Source organism: Callospermophilus lateralis, chromosome 4 (genome assembly GCF_048772815.1).
Source record: "Callospermophilus lateralis isolate mCalLat2 chromosome 4, mCalLat2.hap1, whole genome shotgun sequence".
NCBI lineage: Eukaryota > Metazoa > Chordata > Mammalia > Rodentia > Sciuridae > Callospermophilus > Callospermophilus lateralis.
In genome coordinates this window covers 20,612,614-20,629,578 of record NC_135308.1, presented here as the reverse complement: position 1 = coordinate 20,629,578, position 16,965 = coordinate 20,612,614, and the positions used below count along the sequence as shown (strand labels likewise).

At 32.3% G+C, this 16,965-nt stretch overlaps 1 protein-coding gene across 6 annotated transcripts in view; it reads left to right on the top strand.

The window, feature by feature from the left end:
• Positions 1-16,965, top strand: part of Spock3 (SPARC (osteonectin), cwcv and kazal like domains proteoglycan 3) — a 411,971-nt gene that overhangs the window by 179,413 nt on the left and 215,593 nt on the right. The gene's annotated exons all lie outside the window — the stretch shown is intronic.

Here is a 16,965-nt window from a genome sequence, read left to right as displayed (position 1 = left end):
TTTGTAATCCTGAGAACCGCTTGTGATTGGCAGAATTCAGACCAAATATTCTCTTAATAATTAAGGTGTTTTTATTTCTATTATTGGAATAGAACCACATTAACATGAAGAGCAGCAGATACCCCACAGGAAAGGGAAGATTCTGCAAGAAGAAGGAGGGGGCAAGGTTTCTGGCAGATGAATGTCACATCTTTGATTTTCTTTCCTTCTTTCCCATTCCTGTGTAGTAATATTCTACTTCTGACTCTGTGACCTGTCTCTGGTTTTTCTCCACTCAATCTGTAATCCACTGGAAGTGCATAAACACTCACAGACAAACTTTTACTCTGCGAACTAAATGCTCCTGCACTTTTACTTTGTCATGTGATTTTTCTATTAAGTAAGCCATTTATCACATGTATTATTAATATTGTAATATGATGTTAAATATTTTGATCAATAAACTCTGATTTTTGTGACCATATTAGAGAACCAAATATTTTAGTTAAGTGTGAAGGGATAGTTATGTTTTGGAAGAGAATTATCAAGTAGATTGATCCTTTTTCTCCTTCAACAAATGTGAAAATTCCATTATTAAAATGGTTCATATTACCAGCAATTTATAATATATAGATCATAATAAATACATGTGTTCTATTCTTCTTGTCTTTTTTATACTGCTACTACAGATAGTACCTTTGATGGAGTAGGAATCAATAAATATGAGTGCATCAATTTTAGACCAGATATTTATTAATTGAATGCTATTGTTCTAAATGTAAGAATATATGTTAAGTGAAATAAGTCAGACACAAAAAGAAAAGAGCAGCGTGTTCTTCCCCATACATAGAAATTATGAAAAAAAGTAGACCTGAAAGTAGAAGAGTGATTAGAGAGGTTGAAAAGGTGTATAAAGCAGACTGGATTTAATCTGTGTAAAATGTATGCACATGTTCACTCATCACAATGAGTCACCTGGATCTGTACAATTAATACATGCTAAGCAAAAATCAAATAAAAAAGCAATTATTGAAAAATAAATTCAATATAAGCAATGCAAACAAAATATGGTACTCTGAACTTGGTACAAAATAAAGTATAAAGGGGCTACTGGTGTAGATCAGTTGTAGGGTAAACTCTAATATCTAAACAATGTTGGCATACAGATATGGAGAGACAGAAGAGATCTGAATAAAGCGAATGTACTCAATATTATGTGCAACTATAATGTACTAATAAAAACAGAAAATAAATTTCAAAAGAAAGAGATAAAATGAAATGCAAAGTATTGATTTAGAGTTATGGAGGAATGCTCAACACAACACATATGGAACAAGTGTCATAGAAGATTCAAGCCTACAACTTGTAGAAGAATAGCAAATATAAAAGTTCATAGTTGATCCCTAGGGAAAAGATGGCTACCTCCAAGGAAGACAGTTAGTTGCACGTGCAACAGATGTCTTATTGCTCACAGCAAATATCGGTGTAAATTTATCTTTAAAACTGAAGGAAAGTCATTACAGTCCAAAATTCCAAATTTGATTACCTTTTAATCTGAGATCAAGTGAAAATTATGACAATTATAGATATGCAAGGAAAGTCATTCTACACTTGGGCTCCTTCTTAAAATAACTACTGAAGGACATGTTTCAAAAGAATAAAATAAAATCTAAGAACAGAGTAAACCACAAAAATAGGTGGTAAATTTATACAAAAGTGTTAAAATTGTTAGTACATTTAATTAATTATGATTCTAAAAATACTGAAGGATAATTTTTAATGCCTAAATATTTTGAACTAAACTTTAGAAAATACTAATGAGTTTGATGTGGATGAGAGCTGGTCAGTGATTAAAGATTGGTGTTTGAGAATACAGAGCAAGAAAACTTTAGTTTTGTTAGTAAAATGCAGAGTTAACTCAGCTTGTAAAATGTGAAAAGCTACTACTTAAATGGCTCCACCTGGGGTATCTTTCATGGCAGGGACTGAGTGGTGTCACCCATGTTTTATATGTACTGAGATATCAGTTATTTTCCAGGTACATGACTATCTATCCAGACTAAGGTGTACACTTCTCAGTCTTCTTAGTAGTAGCCAAGTATGGCCAGGTGAAGGAGCTCTGGTCCTATGGAGTGTTATTGGGGATGCTATGTTCCTTTGGGAACTTATATATACCTGGAACTAAGCAGATCATGAAGGACCATGAGTAGTATTCTTAGTGTCAAGGATTAAAAAAAAAAAAAAAAACAATAATAGTGTCACTGCCTGAGTCTGCAGTCTGCAATACAATGTAGCACCATACTTTCTTGCATGACTTAAATTTGCATTTAAGTCATTTTTTTATAAGGAAAGAATATTCTTGTTAAAGGCTCTATTATTTTTTTAATACATGGCACTTATTCTGAAGCAATAAAGCTTTATTATTTCACTGAAAAAATTGAAAGGAAGAAATAAGAGGATATTATCAGTCTACCAAAAAGTAGCAAAGAGAAAAAAATAGTATGATAAAAAATGAAAAACAAAAAATTAAAGACAAAGCTTTCAAACACAAAGCTTTCAAACATGGTGATAACAATAAATGTAAATACACACAAAACAACTGTTACATGGAGGAAAACAAAACTCCAAACCCAGGTATATGTTTTAAAACAGCACAGCAGTTTTATAATAGAGGGATGGATCACATGTGCCCTATGAAAAGATGAACATAAAGCAAATTACCTAATGATGAAAGAATTATCACCCAAGAAACATCAAGTACCATGGAGTTTTGTGAGCTAAACAGCATGGTCTTTACTCCAAACATTGACAGAAGTAATGAGATAATGGATGGAAACCCCAAGTGTGGAATGAAAATGCAGCACATTTCAATCAGAAACACTCCAGAGCAAGACAATGTGTCGAGCTTTGAAGAGTGGTATGAAGAAACTTCAGGGAGTTACATTGTTACATAAGAAAGAAAACTGATCTGTCTGAGGGGGTTGGTGAAGACTTATCTGAAGAATGACATTTCAAAAATATGTCAGGAATAATTAAGACTGAATCAAGGTGAGGGGGTGGCCAAATTTCAGGCAGAGGGAACATTAAGAAAAAATTAAAGGTTTGAAGAATTTCATGATTTTATTAGAGACCAAAGCAGAAAATTATATGATAGGAAGTTGAAAAATTCTGCACAAACTGTATCATATAAGGTCTTCTCTGATCTTCTTCAGCTCAACTCAAAATGTCACATTTTGGAAAGAAAGATAGTTTCTGTTGAATGATGAAAAGCCAGAAAACTTGAAGGAAAGGAAAAAAAAAAACCTTCAAGTGCAAAAACTTATTCTATAGTCAATATTATATATTTTCCAATAAAAGTAACAAATTTAAATTTAGCCTACAAAATAATCAATTGTATTAATAATGTATGCAAATCTAGATTAAGATAGAATATTATAAACTATTTTTACATTTACATTTTATTTATAGAAATTCTTACAGTGTTTTGCTATTTTGTCTTCCATACTAGCAAAGAGCTGATGTCAGCATTTAATAATTTTCTAGTTACTATATGATGATAGTTGCATGATAGACAGCTATTGCCAGAACTATGCAGAGTAAGTCCTAGTCCAAAAGTTCTTATTTGGTAAAGGGCATCATTTCCTTCATGTTATCTGTATTAGGGAGACTTCATGTAGGCAGGAATACTGAAGAGCTTTTCCTCTATTATGTTACAATCTTTTAAGAATTTCTTTATGATACTGAATGTGATTCTTGGCAAAGATGTCGACCTCTCTATATATCATAGTATTTCTTGTGAGCTAGTCATCTACCAATTATGACAACTGAGAAGTTCTGGCACTGAGGTGCATTGAATTTCACAAATTCCAGTGACTAGATAACCCCAACAGTTCTTCCCTTCTCTACTGTGTGTGGCTAGTTAACATGATACTGGGCTCCACTATTATTCAATATTAAATGATTATGTCTTATTTTAGACAATGTAAGAAAAGGTGAAGAGCTAACTATAATTTAAAAACACATGCCAGGCAAAGGTATGTCATACAATTTGTTTGCACTGGTTTTGGATAACACACTTGGTCTGAAGTTCTCAGTGGTATGTCAATCACTAAGACTCTGTGGCTTGCCTTTGGTTCTCACAGCTTTAATGTCAATAATTCATTTACTCTTCATATGCATAGTGATTTTAAATTAAATGTTAAAATGTCATTACATTAAACTTCAAAAAGGCAATATGCTTGTTTTATTATATTTGAGGTCACATATATAGTGCACTTTTATCCTTAATCCTTGTTTCAGACTCTACTGGTTTTATCCAGATTGTCACATCATGGCTCTTTTTATCGATGTGTAGTTTGGGTAAGTTTCCTATGGAAGTCTGAAGCTTGAGGCCAGGATGAAAACTTTTGGGAATAGGATTATCAAAGAAAGGACTACTCAGTAGCCAAACAATTGTTCTTACCAGCCAAAGATCAGATAGTAACCATGAAGCAGATGGAAAGAAGTTGGAAAAGAAGGTTAATTTGAACAGGAGGAAAAAAGGTGATGTTGTATCTCTTATCTATTCAAACCAATTCCAGTCCTAGAGAAGGATCCCCATTTGCTCCCACTGTACTGCTTCCTCACAATCACCAATCTGATTCTTTCCGAGTCCCTAGCCAGTCAGATAGGTGGGTTTTAAGGATGAATTGCATCAGTCTAGGAAAGCAATAATTTACAATTCTACTCTTGACAGAGAAGAACAGTTCCAAGCATTCAAGAGACAAAAATGATAAAATAGGCTATCAGTAAATAAAAGATATTTTCAAAGTATTCCATAGCAGTCTATTTGATAGATTGTTGGGGCACAACCTAATGTATCTGTTCAAATTCCAGTTGGAGAATATTTTTGTTTATATCTTTTCTTTATGTCTTGCCCAATGATTATTTTAGAATTTACTCCCAGAAATGTAATCATTGGGCTAAAAGGAACTTTCAAGGCATCTTATAAATAATTTAATAAAACTTATCAGGATAACTTATAAAATATTTAATTTATAATACATTTGCATATGATTAATTTTGACTTTTTTATATAATTTGAACTGTCATTATCTGAAAGTTTAAAAATAAATTTAAAAGTAAATTGTTTCAACAACTAGAATTAATATTAGAATGATATTATATGATATTTCTGATCTTTTTTTTTTCTTGATACAGTCTCTCACTATAGTGCACAAGTTAACCCCAATCTCCTGAGTTATCCTCCTGCCTCAGCATTGAAAGTTTCTAAGATTTATACACATACAACATCATGCCCAGGCCAACTCTTAATCCTTAATTTTGCTCTTTCTATTAAAAAATCTTTTATTCTGTATTGAAACAGATGATGCAAATTTGTTATTAAAGAAGTTACACACAAAGGTATAAATGGGTTAAGGGATCCAATAAGGGTAGAGAAGCAAGTAGGGTCTGCCAGTGGAGAAACATTGCTATGCTTGGTCCCTGAAGGACATAGGGAACCCAGTGAAAATGGAAATTCTCAGAGCAATATGTCCACTAACACTGGCCATACATAGAGACATACAGACAAGGAGTAGTGGGGAGAAAAAAGGGAAAAATGCATATTTTGATATTATTCTTCTGTTTACTACCCTTCTTTGTAGAGGACAAAGAAGCCAAGATAATGCATTTCAAAGAGGCCAAACTCTATATAAGTGGTCTGGGTTTGTAATCAGAGAGTACCTAATCCACTTTACTCCTTTATTCCCTCAGCATATAATCTTTACTTTTCTCTTGCCTTTTCCCCCAAATGGGATATATATATATATATATATATATATATATATATATATATATATATATATTCCAAAATGGGATCCCATTTTTGTGTGTATATATATATATATATATATATATATATATATATATATATACATATACATATATTTATATCCCCATCGCCACATAGCTTCATTGTGTCACTGAAGGAATGCCAATTTTGTTACAGTTTTTACTGTATGAAAATTGAATCATTACTTATTACCAGTACTTTTGATTAGGAGAGCAAAAAAAAAAAGGAAGAAAAAGAAATTATTGAACTGCAAATGCAATCACCAATATCAGGAAACATAAATTAGCTTCCTACTTTGGGCATCCACTCCCTTACTTGGACAGCAACTTTTGGCTACTTAGATTTTCCTTTTCTTTTTAATAATATGGTGAATCAAATTGTAATTTCCATAGATTCCAAATATTATGTCATCTCTATTTGTGGTCTGCAATATACAACTGAATGATACTGCTGGCCATCAGAGTACTAAAAGCACCCAGGGGATCACCTGGTTTCCAAACACAGAACTGTTAGTCACCAGTAAGGCTTTTTCAAAGTTTATGCAAGTTAGTCTTGGAAGAATGGTACCATGTTGGTACCTCAGCAATGACCTATGCTCCTGGTAGTTCTGGCAAACATTAGTAGCCAGCTAACCCTTATGAGATGGAAGATCATGAATCAGCATGGACTGAATGGAAAAAAAAAAGTAATTAACAAAAAATTTATCTGCATGATTTTATAAATGTTTTCATAGTCATTTTGTTCATGGACTTTTTGAACAATATTTGGGAGGGCTAAAAGAAAATCTTGGGGAATTAGAAAAAGAACTGACTGAGATCATGGGATTGAGAGCTCCTTCTGGATGTCATTTATAGAGAATAGGCAATCACTCGGTGTCTATTTCTAGACCATTATCATTTAGCTGACTTCTTGTCTACATTCAGGCTTGTTCTTTCCATAGAATTGACCAGCCAGCCAGCACATCATCCAAAGTCCGTGATTCAGTGTCTCTCTGCAACTCAAGTCATCTTTCCACATGAAGTGGATCATGACATGTACTGCCCAACATGCTAAAAACGTTTACCCTTATTACTACCCTTGGATAAGACCATCACACAATTAGATTTACTTCTGACTTACCCATAAAAGGGGGCTGTACTTTTGATTTTATCTTTGTTAACACATGAAACCATAATCAAGGGTTAAAGGAAAAGTGGAAAAACAATACAACCCAGTATCTGAGATACCCTCACTCAGTTTAATAATATTCTCCAGAACCATCTGACTCTACTTTTATAGATTCAGATTTTATTTCATACTGAATTGTTTTTACAAGTTAGAAATAAACCCATTTATAATAGACAAATTAGGCTGCCTATTTACTTTGTTTCCCCTGGTAAGATATGGAGACAAGTTGGGGAATGGTTTTTAAGTAGAGAGCAAAAGAAGAATTTCACCCATGTGAAAATTCAATGGTATTACACTGCAGTTCGTCTACTGGGTTTTGTACTATAATACTCAAACAGACCAGCTGCAGGGATCTCAACCTGAATCTCTTGAACTAGACACAAGAATTTTTTTGTATTACTCAGTATATGGAAAGGAACAGCACCTCCAAATATTATTATATTGATATTATATTGTGTTCAAAATTAATGAAATTCCTAGAAATTTTACAAAGGTAACCAATTTTGGGATCTTTGCTCTTTTTCTCCTGTACTCTGGCAATTAAATGAATTAGTATGTTAAAAAGATAGTATTATTGTATTCTGTTCCCTGAATTAAACACTTAGTAACCCCTGCCCAATAAAAAATGGTTCATTTTCTTTTATTTTCATGACTGTAAGATTAGGAAGTGATCTAGACATGTCTGTGTGTCTGCAACCACCATAGGATTATTTGTGCCACTCCAGAGTATCTTTGTTTGGCTTGCTTTTTGGTATCACCTGGTGGTAGCTGTTTGAGCTATCTCCAGCTCTGGATCACCCTGCATAGCTGATTACATTACTAAAACAGTAGCTGTAAGTCTGGGAACTTCCCACAATAGGTGTCAATTTTGCATTCCCTAGAGATGCTGAGCAGGGAGAGTAGGGGGAATGTGGGAACTGCCTTTGCTAACATTTCCCTAGTTAGCCTTCCTTATTTAGTTACCATGATTCCTCCATAAGAACTGTCAGCATCCAGTTTTGAGACTTTGACTGAGGAAAAGTGAAAGCTGGTAACCCATTGCTATTTATATCTCTATTCAGAGGATGGATAACTAGACTCTCACCAGATTTTACTGTAGTAGATTTACTTCATTTTTATTTTTCTCATCAAAGGCAACTGACCAGAAATTACAGTGATGGAATTTGGATGAATTTCTCCTTCATTAAATCATAGAAGATGATTTAAATAGAAATGTGATGAGTATATGTCAAAATTTTACGTGTTTTTGCCATAGTAAATGTTTGGCCTAAAATGTAAAATGTTTGGCTTATTATTTCAGAAACTGCTAATTTTTTTTTAATCTGGCCAGCTTGTTTCAAGTTTCATTTTTTTTCAAGTTTTAAAATTCTTACTATAACACGTAATGGCATGGGGTAATAATATTTTATTAATCTGGTTTTAATTTAACAAATGCTTCTACAATTACTATTTCAGGAATAGTCCTTATTTTAATGATGACGATTATAATCCAACATATTATGAGATATTTCAATTAAATTTACCTTTGTTCCCCTGGCCCTATAAAACCAATGACTCCCAACTTACTCTATCTGTTTTCTTCACATGTAAGCAGAACAATTTTGGAACATTCTGTTTTGATTGCTACTTTGCTGGTACTAGTGGTTATTAGAGGTAAAGCTTACTTTTTATTTATTTATTTTTTGCAATTGGCAATGAGATGATTATTTATGTAGAAAACAGTGAAGTTTTCTCCATGTATCTGAAATTAACTTCACTTTCAATATCTTATAAACTTGGAGCCTGGAATAATAGATGCCTTAGTCCATTTGTGCTGCTATAAGAAAACACTACATAGTGGACAATTTATAAAAAATGAAAAATTAAAACAAATTTTTTCTTGCAAGCACTTTTCTTACAGCCCGAAACCATGTATGAGGTCAGAATTCTTCTAAATCATTTCCCAAAAGCCCAAGATCTTAATAACCCCATGTGAACATAAAGTTGCAACCTCTGTTTTTGGAGGGAACACATTCAAACCACAGACAAAGAAACAGAATTTATGTTGTTGCTTCCTTTGGAGACTTGTAAGTTCTATTCCAGAAACTTCCCGTAGAAGCCAGATAGAAATTTTATCTGCTTGAAAATTATAGCACAGTTATATTTATGAACTATTTGATGATGTATGATGTGGACTTTCATTTTCCAAAATTCTGTATCTATTTTCAAAATATATGGCTTTTGTGTGTATGTGTAGTTCTGGGGGTCAAACCCAGGGCCTCATGCATGCTAGGGAAGTGCTCTGCCACAGATCCATATGTCTAACACTGAATACCTCTTTGTGACTAATCAAGTAATGTCACATATTTTAGGTTTCTTTTATGTAGGCAACCTTACTTCAGGATATCAATACCTGTGTTAGGTTAATTTAGGAAATAATAACTAAGGGTTCCAAAAATTATTATCCCAATTTTATTAAAGTTTTATTATATAGCATCCAAAAGTGTTTTGAAATATAGGGGGCTCCTGGTCCTATCACTTGTACAGGAGCCCCTGCAAATGAAGCAGTATCCTCTTCTGTATCTGATTTTATAAAGCCTTGACATATCACCATCTCAACTCAAGTGGAAATACATATATATATATATATATATATATATATATATATATATATATAATTGAAATGAGATTATGGAATAAGTCTGAAATTAGTATACATTGCTTTTATTTACATTCTACAAACTATAATTCACTTATACAGGTATGACACTTTGATAAAAAAAGAACAGAGAATGTATGGAAATGATATGGCCAGGAGAGAAAGAAATGACACTGAAGAATAGCCAGCAGTCCCTAACATATTTAGTTTAATGTTGAGTTAATGAATACATTTAATGTCTACATGAGCAAAAATTAAAAAACACTTGATTTGTTAAGTAGTACTTTTCTACTAAAATTTTAGGAGTAAAAAAAGTAATTTAAATAGAAACATATATTTAAATATATATACATATATAAATATCTATATAAATATACATTATATATATTACATACATGTATATATGTAATGAGTAGTATACAAAATGTAAAATATTGCATGTATTAAATATATATAACAGAAATACATTTAATATATGTCTATAAGTTTGTCATCTCTATAAGTGGTATGTGTATAACTAGACATACTAAATTACAGAAATAAATATAATTAGTAGGGAAAACACAGAAACCATGAATTCGCATTATTTTATCACAATTCTGGAACTTTTCAATGAACTTCAGTTTTTTATTTTAATTTATATAACCTGAGTTAGTTTTATCTCTTCTTGTAGTTTAGGGTCACTTGTAGAGTTCATCAGAGCCAAAAACTACCAAATGTGCCAAAGACCAGAGACATGGCTGAAACCCAAGTGCAAAGCCATTTATTGGGAAGGTGCAAAGAGAATGTGAAACTGATTTTTCCAATCTCAGTTCTAAGTTTCAGAAGAGAAATTGAAACGTTATCAGTGATAGAATTGACAATCCCTGGTAAACAGCAGGTAGTGTTTTATGGTGTATTCCTCCCTATTGCCTCTTGGTTAAGCTGTGTTCTTATTTCCAGTATCTTCACAGTGATGCTTAGAGAAACTTATGTTCCATTGATCCTGAGGGACTTGAGGACTGGTGTTGACTCAGGCCTAGATATTACAATGAAATTGCTGACCTTTTTCTGCTGTCTGGAGAAAGAGCAGGGAAAGAGCAAATCATCCACTGAAGTTTGCTATAAAATGCAGTACAGATGATTTCATTTACTGGTACTGCTAGCAGGAACCAACATAAAGATATTTCGGAAGGACCTGGGAACTCAAATGGGAGATAAATAATAGGCTTCTGTTCTGGGAGGCTGATGGACAGTTGAAAGTCACTAAGGAGAAGAGAAAAATAACCACATTCATGGAAGTGCAAACAGACATTCTCTTCAGAAGACTCTCTAAGGAAACCAAAGCAGGAGCCATGAGAGCAAGACCCAGTAACTGAACATCTGCTTTCAGATATCAGACTGCCTGAGTTCTTTTCATCTTTCCTTTTATTGTAGGCCAATGATGGTAAAAGTCAGAAATACTAGTTGGTGAGGGACTTTAAATGGGAAGCAATGAGAACTCCTTTTATCTTTCGCTAAAATTCTGAAATTGAATTCTGCCATCACAGCTGAAGAATATGGAAACATTCTAAATTGTATAACAATTAAACTGAGCTGGACATTTAATTACATAAAAAATGAATCAAAGTACAGTCTGAGGTTTTATTTGAAAATAACAAATAATAAGTACAAAAAAGAACAAATTTAATTCTGCAAAAATTTAGGGGGAATTGGATAAATAATCAATTTACTTCTAACTTGCACTCTATTAATCATGATTATTCAATCAATATACAAGTTGTATATGTCAGCATAAAATGCTGAACTTGAATATGTGTATAAAGTAATCATTGTAGTTAATCTACATATTTGCTTATTTCCCAAGTTCCTAAACCAGAAAAATCCCTTAATGAATCCTTTTATAAGAAATACAATGAATGTATAATCTCATTTGATTTACTCTAAGTCAATAATTAGATCATAAATGAACAAAATAATTTAATTTAATCCCATTTGGGCGTTAAGTCTCTAAGCTACCATTTCAATTACTTTTTCTTCTTCCAAGATGGTACCTATGTGAATATATGTTGGGAAGGGGATGGTAAAGAATGAACTGAGTGAGCCCTGATGCGTATATACTGCTAGTTCTCTTTCACAATCTCTGTCCATTTCACTAGCCCTACTCTTTAACTTTGATGGCAAGATCTCTTCATCCTGCAGAGGAGGGCAATTTCTGGTGACTCTCCAGATGGTGGGCATGCTGCTCTGATCCCCGACCCCTCTGCTACCACCTTCACCTCCAGACAGGAAAATTGAAACAACTCTTTTTTTCTTCTTTCCACATTTCATATCTTGCTCTTTTACATGTTAGCCTAAAAGAGTTCCATTCCATACCAAAGAATAATCCCATCATTTTTATCAGCCTCACTCTGGATAACTCAAATAGGGAGAGCAGTGGTGTGAATAAAACTCAGAAAACACTTTTCCCAAAGCTGTAGCTCTCAATTAAATTGCAAGTTCCAAACAGAAAGTATTTCAGCTCTGTTTTCTTTCTTCTCAAAGTGACATAAGCCAGTTTCCCCTCCCCACCATAGGGAAATTACACACTAAAAAGTGAATGTTTTGTATTTCCAAGGTCAACAGGCAATGCAAATTAACAATTTTCAAGATATTTTATTCTTTCTGTTAGTTTAAGAACTCAATTTTATATAGCAATTGTGTATCCTCTTCACCCTCACTAAAGCATTTATTAGTATGAGATACTTTAGAATTTCATCTTTCACTTTTATTGTCTCTCTATGATATTTTTCTAATTATACATTTTTAAACATTTTCTAATAGTGTATTCAAAAGCAAATTTCTAATATACAATATCAAAATTTACAATAGTTAGCATCTTATTTTTTTTATTCTGCCCTATTAATCATTTTTCACTATCATGGAGCACAAATTGTAATTCTACAGGTTTTTAGGTAACTCACTAAAATTGAATTATGCTCTGATTATTTAGTCAGACCACATTTTGTTCAATTGTATTGTCCATTTATGACTCCAAGAAAGCATCTGCTGATAATTTTGAATATTCAAAATATTTTAGTAAATACCAACAAAAATTCCCAGAGTCCTTAGATTTCTCATCTAGGCACTTTGTGATATTAGCTTCCAAGGTATAAAAAAAATTGTTAATTTGATAGATCAGTGTTAAAGATGTAGTGCTTTAGTAAACTGCAATTAGAAATATTCATTTCCATCAGACTAAAGTATAGCTAAGAGTGTCTAACACAATAAGCTGACTGAAAGGACCATGAGCATCAGAAAAGAGAGGTCATTTGATTTAATTCTCTAGATCACTTAGTGTTTTAATCTAATCACACCTAAGTAGGTGACTTTAAATGAAAGCTTCATTTAACAACAGCCTGATCATTACTTTGCAAAAGATTGGTTTTTTTGTAGGCAATGATATTAACTGGAAATGACAAACTGAAAGCTAAGAGATCCTTAAGACTCATTACCTGCAAGGGTAATTATGGTCATGGCTTTACTGAGAAAGTCTTTTAGGCTTCAATGGAAGTTAGGTTTAAGCAATATCAATCTCCACAAAAATAAATGAAAAGAAATTAAAGAATTAATTTGTAAAATAAGAGCTTTAATTTACGAAACACATTCTATATATACATATATGTAAAGTTATTTAGTTATAAATTTATTAACTCATTGCCTTAAACAATGTTAATATTGATTTTATGACAGTCTCAGTTTTAAAAGCCTTCGCATATGTAAAATCTCTTTCCATATTAAAGATATTCAAATTCCATTAGTTAAACCCAAGTCTCTATATCCATTGTTAGCAGTATTTTTAGATTTGGGAGACTTAGGTAAAAAGCTTTATTCTCTCCTGTCATGACTTGTTTTTCATTTTTTCCAATTAAACTGTGCAGTATTTTATCTTACAAAAAGTCATTTTCCATTGGAATTTTTAGTATCTAAATTTTTAATATCTAAATTGTTTCTTTTAGTATCTAACTTTAAATGGTAGAATTTGGCATTTTACATTTTTGATTACTTGTTCTGCTGCCCTAAAATGCTTCATTGATATGGCCCTTTAATAATCTCATATTGCCCAAAATTTTAAAAAAATGATTCAGAAGATAAGAGGAATTTGCATTTTTCTTGAAATAAAATAGAATATAACAATTGAGATAAGGTAGAATGTAATAATTTTAAATTTACAGTTTGATAAATTTTGGTGAATGCAGATAACATCACTTAAATTATGAAAAATAACATTTCCATCACCACCCACCTCCCACACTGCCAATGCTGTCCAATTGCCCATTTTGTGTGTGTGTATGTGTGTGTGTGTGAGAGAGAGAGAGAGAAAGAGAGAGAGAGAGAGAGAGAGAGAGAGAGAGAGAGAGAGAGAATTATCCATAATAATAATAGCCACCTTTGACATTTCCATCAAAGGAAACATGGTTGTTCTTAGAAACCTCATTTTTATCATCTGAGTATTAGCTTCATTCTTCTTTTAGAGTTTGTGTGAAAATTGTTGTTTTTAATTTTTTAAAAAAGCAGTGTTTTCAAAGAGGACCAGAGATCCTCCAGTAGGCAGTTAAAAGAGTTGCCTGGCATGTCACAATAGACTTCGTAGGGATTCAATAGCTATTAATAAAAGTATAAAGGTTATTTGCCAAATATAATGGTTCCTATGTGCCATATTCTAGGCACTTAACACACATTCATACAAAATGACAACAATATCTTTTCAACTCAGTATGAAGTTTTAAACTTTTTATTTTTTTATGTAATAACTACTTGGTCAGTTAACTCACAAAGTTATGTAATTTCTTATAGAATTTGTAGCTCCATTTCCTCAATTTACATATGAAAACATTGAAAGTATAGCATATATCAAAGAATTTCAAATAAAATCACCTAATTCAACAAAGCCAGAATTGCTGGCATAGAGGGCTTTTCAAAATAATTCTATTCAAGGCAGCTTTTTAGCAGTAATAAAATTATAGGCATATTTAGTTCTAATAATAGTAAGAAAACCCCAAATATGGATAGGATGGGAATTCAGCATCATTATCTTTTTATATTGAAAAATAGATTAGAAAGTGGAAACTAGTAAAAAAGAGAAAAAAAGCATATTCCATAATCAATTTTGCTGGAAGGAATCTATAAAAGAAACCCAGCACCTAGTACTTCCAGAAGTTTGGAAGACAATATGACATATTGACAAAGAAAAAGAATAATCTGAAGATAAAGATAATTTTATTTTAAAGTCTTCATTGATCCTTTAATAGAGTAAAACAATAGTACAGTGAAGTTCTTACTTGTAATAGCATTTGTAATTTTCATTAACTTTGATTTCTTAAGCAATTTTTTTATTTTGAAAAAAAGACGGTATTTTTAATATTTACTTATCAGAAAGCAAGTTTATCCAACAACTGTACCTGAATCTGCTAATGGGGTAGGCCTCCATGCTTAAGGTTTATTACTAGGACGCTGAGGTTAGAGTAGATGGGTTTTATATAACTGAAGTAATACTAAGGTTTGAAACTAAGAAAGTCACTCCAAAGACTTGCAGCTACATTTAATCACATTTAGCACCACAAAATTGGCTGTCAAAAGTCTAATTAACTATCAAGCATTTGCTCTCTTTTCCATGCAGCTCACTTGCACAAGCCTTTCATTATAACATCTGGCAAGCTAAAAAAAATTCCCTGGAATACCACTTCTTCCTTTACCTTTACGATATTGAGTTATAGTGAAATGAGCTGTTTGTTGAACAACAAAAACATATGTAACGCTTCATTGTTGAACCATGAAGAAGATATTTAAAATCATGTTGCAGCTACTGGTCAATTCATTTTATGGGGGAGCACACAATTAAGTTTAATGAGACACTTTAGCAGATGCATAGTGAGTATAGATTTTGATTTCACTATTTAGTGATGTTGCTTTTTAAAAAAAAATTTTCCTAGATTGTATACTAACCTTAAAATTGCAGTTTCTTTGCTCTTGAATGACTATGAGTGTCCAACTTAATGTTTCCTTTTTTGATTTTGTTTTTTTGCAACTGCTAAGAGCTCTCCCACCCCAATATACTTTATGTTACCAACTGAAATTCAAAGAGGATACTTACATTTTGCTGTAATAGTGGCCACAAAACAAAATGTTGACCATTAAACATTATGACATGCAGTAAGTAAACTGAATTTTATGTATATATCTTTTTTTGGGAGGTGGTATAAGTTACATATTTGCATCTATAATTCCTATATTTTTAACACTTGACTCTTAATATATTATATAACAACTCCTTTCTTCATTGAAATTCTTGGTTACATGCATTTTTTATTAGTTTTAATCAGTTATACATGACAGCAAAAAGATTTTCTATTTATTGTACACAAATGGAGCACTACTTTTCATTTTTTCTGGTTTTATAAGATGTAGAGTCTCACCACATGAGAAGTCATACATGTACCTAGGGTAATGATGTTCGTCTTATTCCACCATCTTTCCTACCCTCATGCCCCCTCCCCACCCTCCCTCCACTTGGCCAAATACCTCCATTCTTCCCCCACACACCCCCATTATGGATCCACTTATCATAGAGAAAATTCAGCCTTTGTTTTTTAGGGGATTGGCTTACTTCGCTTAGCATGATATTCTCCAAATACATCCATTTACCTCTTTTAATTCTGAGTAATATTCTATTGTGTATATATGTATATACCACAGTGTTTTTTATTCATTAATCTATTGAAGGGCATCTAGGTTGGTTCCACAGTTTAGCTAGTGTGACTTGAGTTGCTACAAACATTGATATGGCTATGTCACTATATTATGCTGACTTTAGGTCTTTTGGGTATAGAACGAGGAGTGGGATAGCTGGGTCAAATGGTGGTTCCATTTCAAGTTTTCTAAGGAATCTCCATACTGCTTTTTAAAATATTTTTATTTCAATTTATAAAAAGTAGTCCTAAATAATTATTTTACATTAATTTGAAGAATAATTGCCTATGTTTTTTTTTTCAGTTTCTTAGCTATTCACTCCAATCTTGAAAAATGTCAAATGTGGAAAAAATTAGTTATTTTTTTAAAGATGAGTTGAATATGCTTTTTATTTAAAATGTACATCAAAGAAAGATTACAATAAGGAAATGTTGGGAAAAGGGAAATACAGCAATGAGAATATCATTATATGAAATATCATAAAGTTCGGTACAGTTGTTAAAAGCTTGCCTCACATTTGGCTCTGAGCATCTTTGTGGCTAAATTTGAGAGGGATTATAATTATTTATAAGACTTTTAGTGTCCAACCAAGATTGAACTCACTGACAGCTATAGTTTTTCTCATGCATCTGCTTCCTAG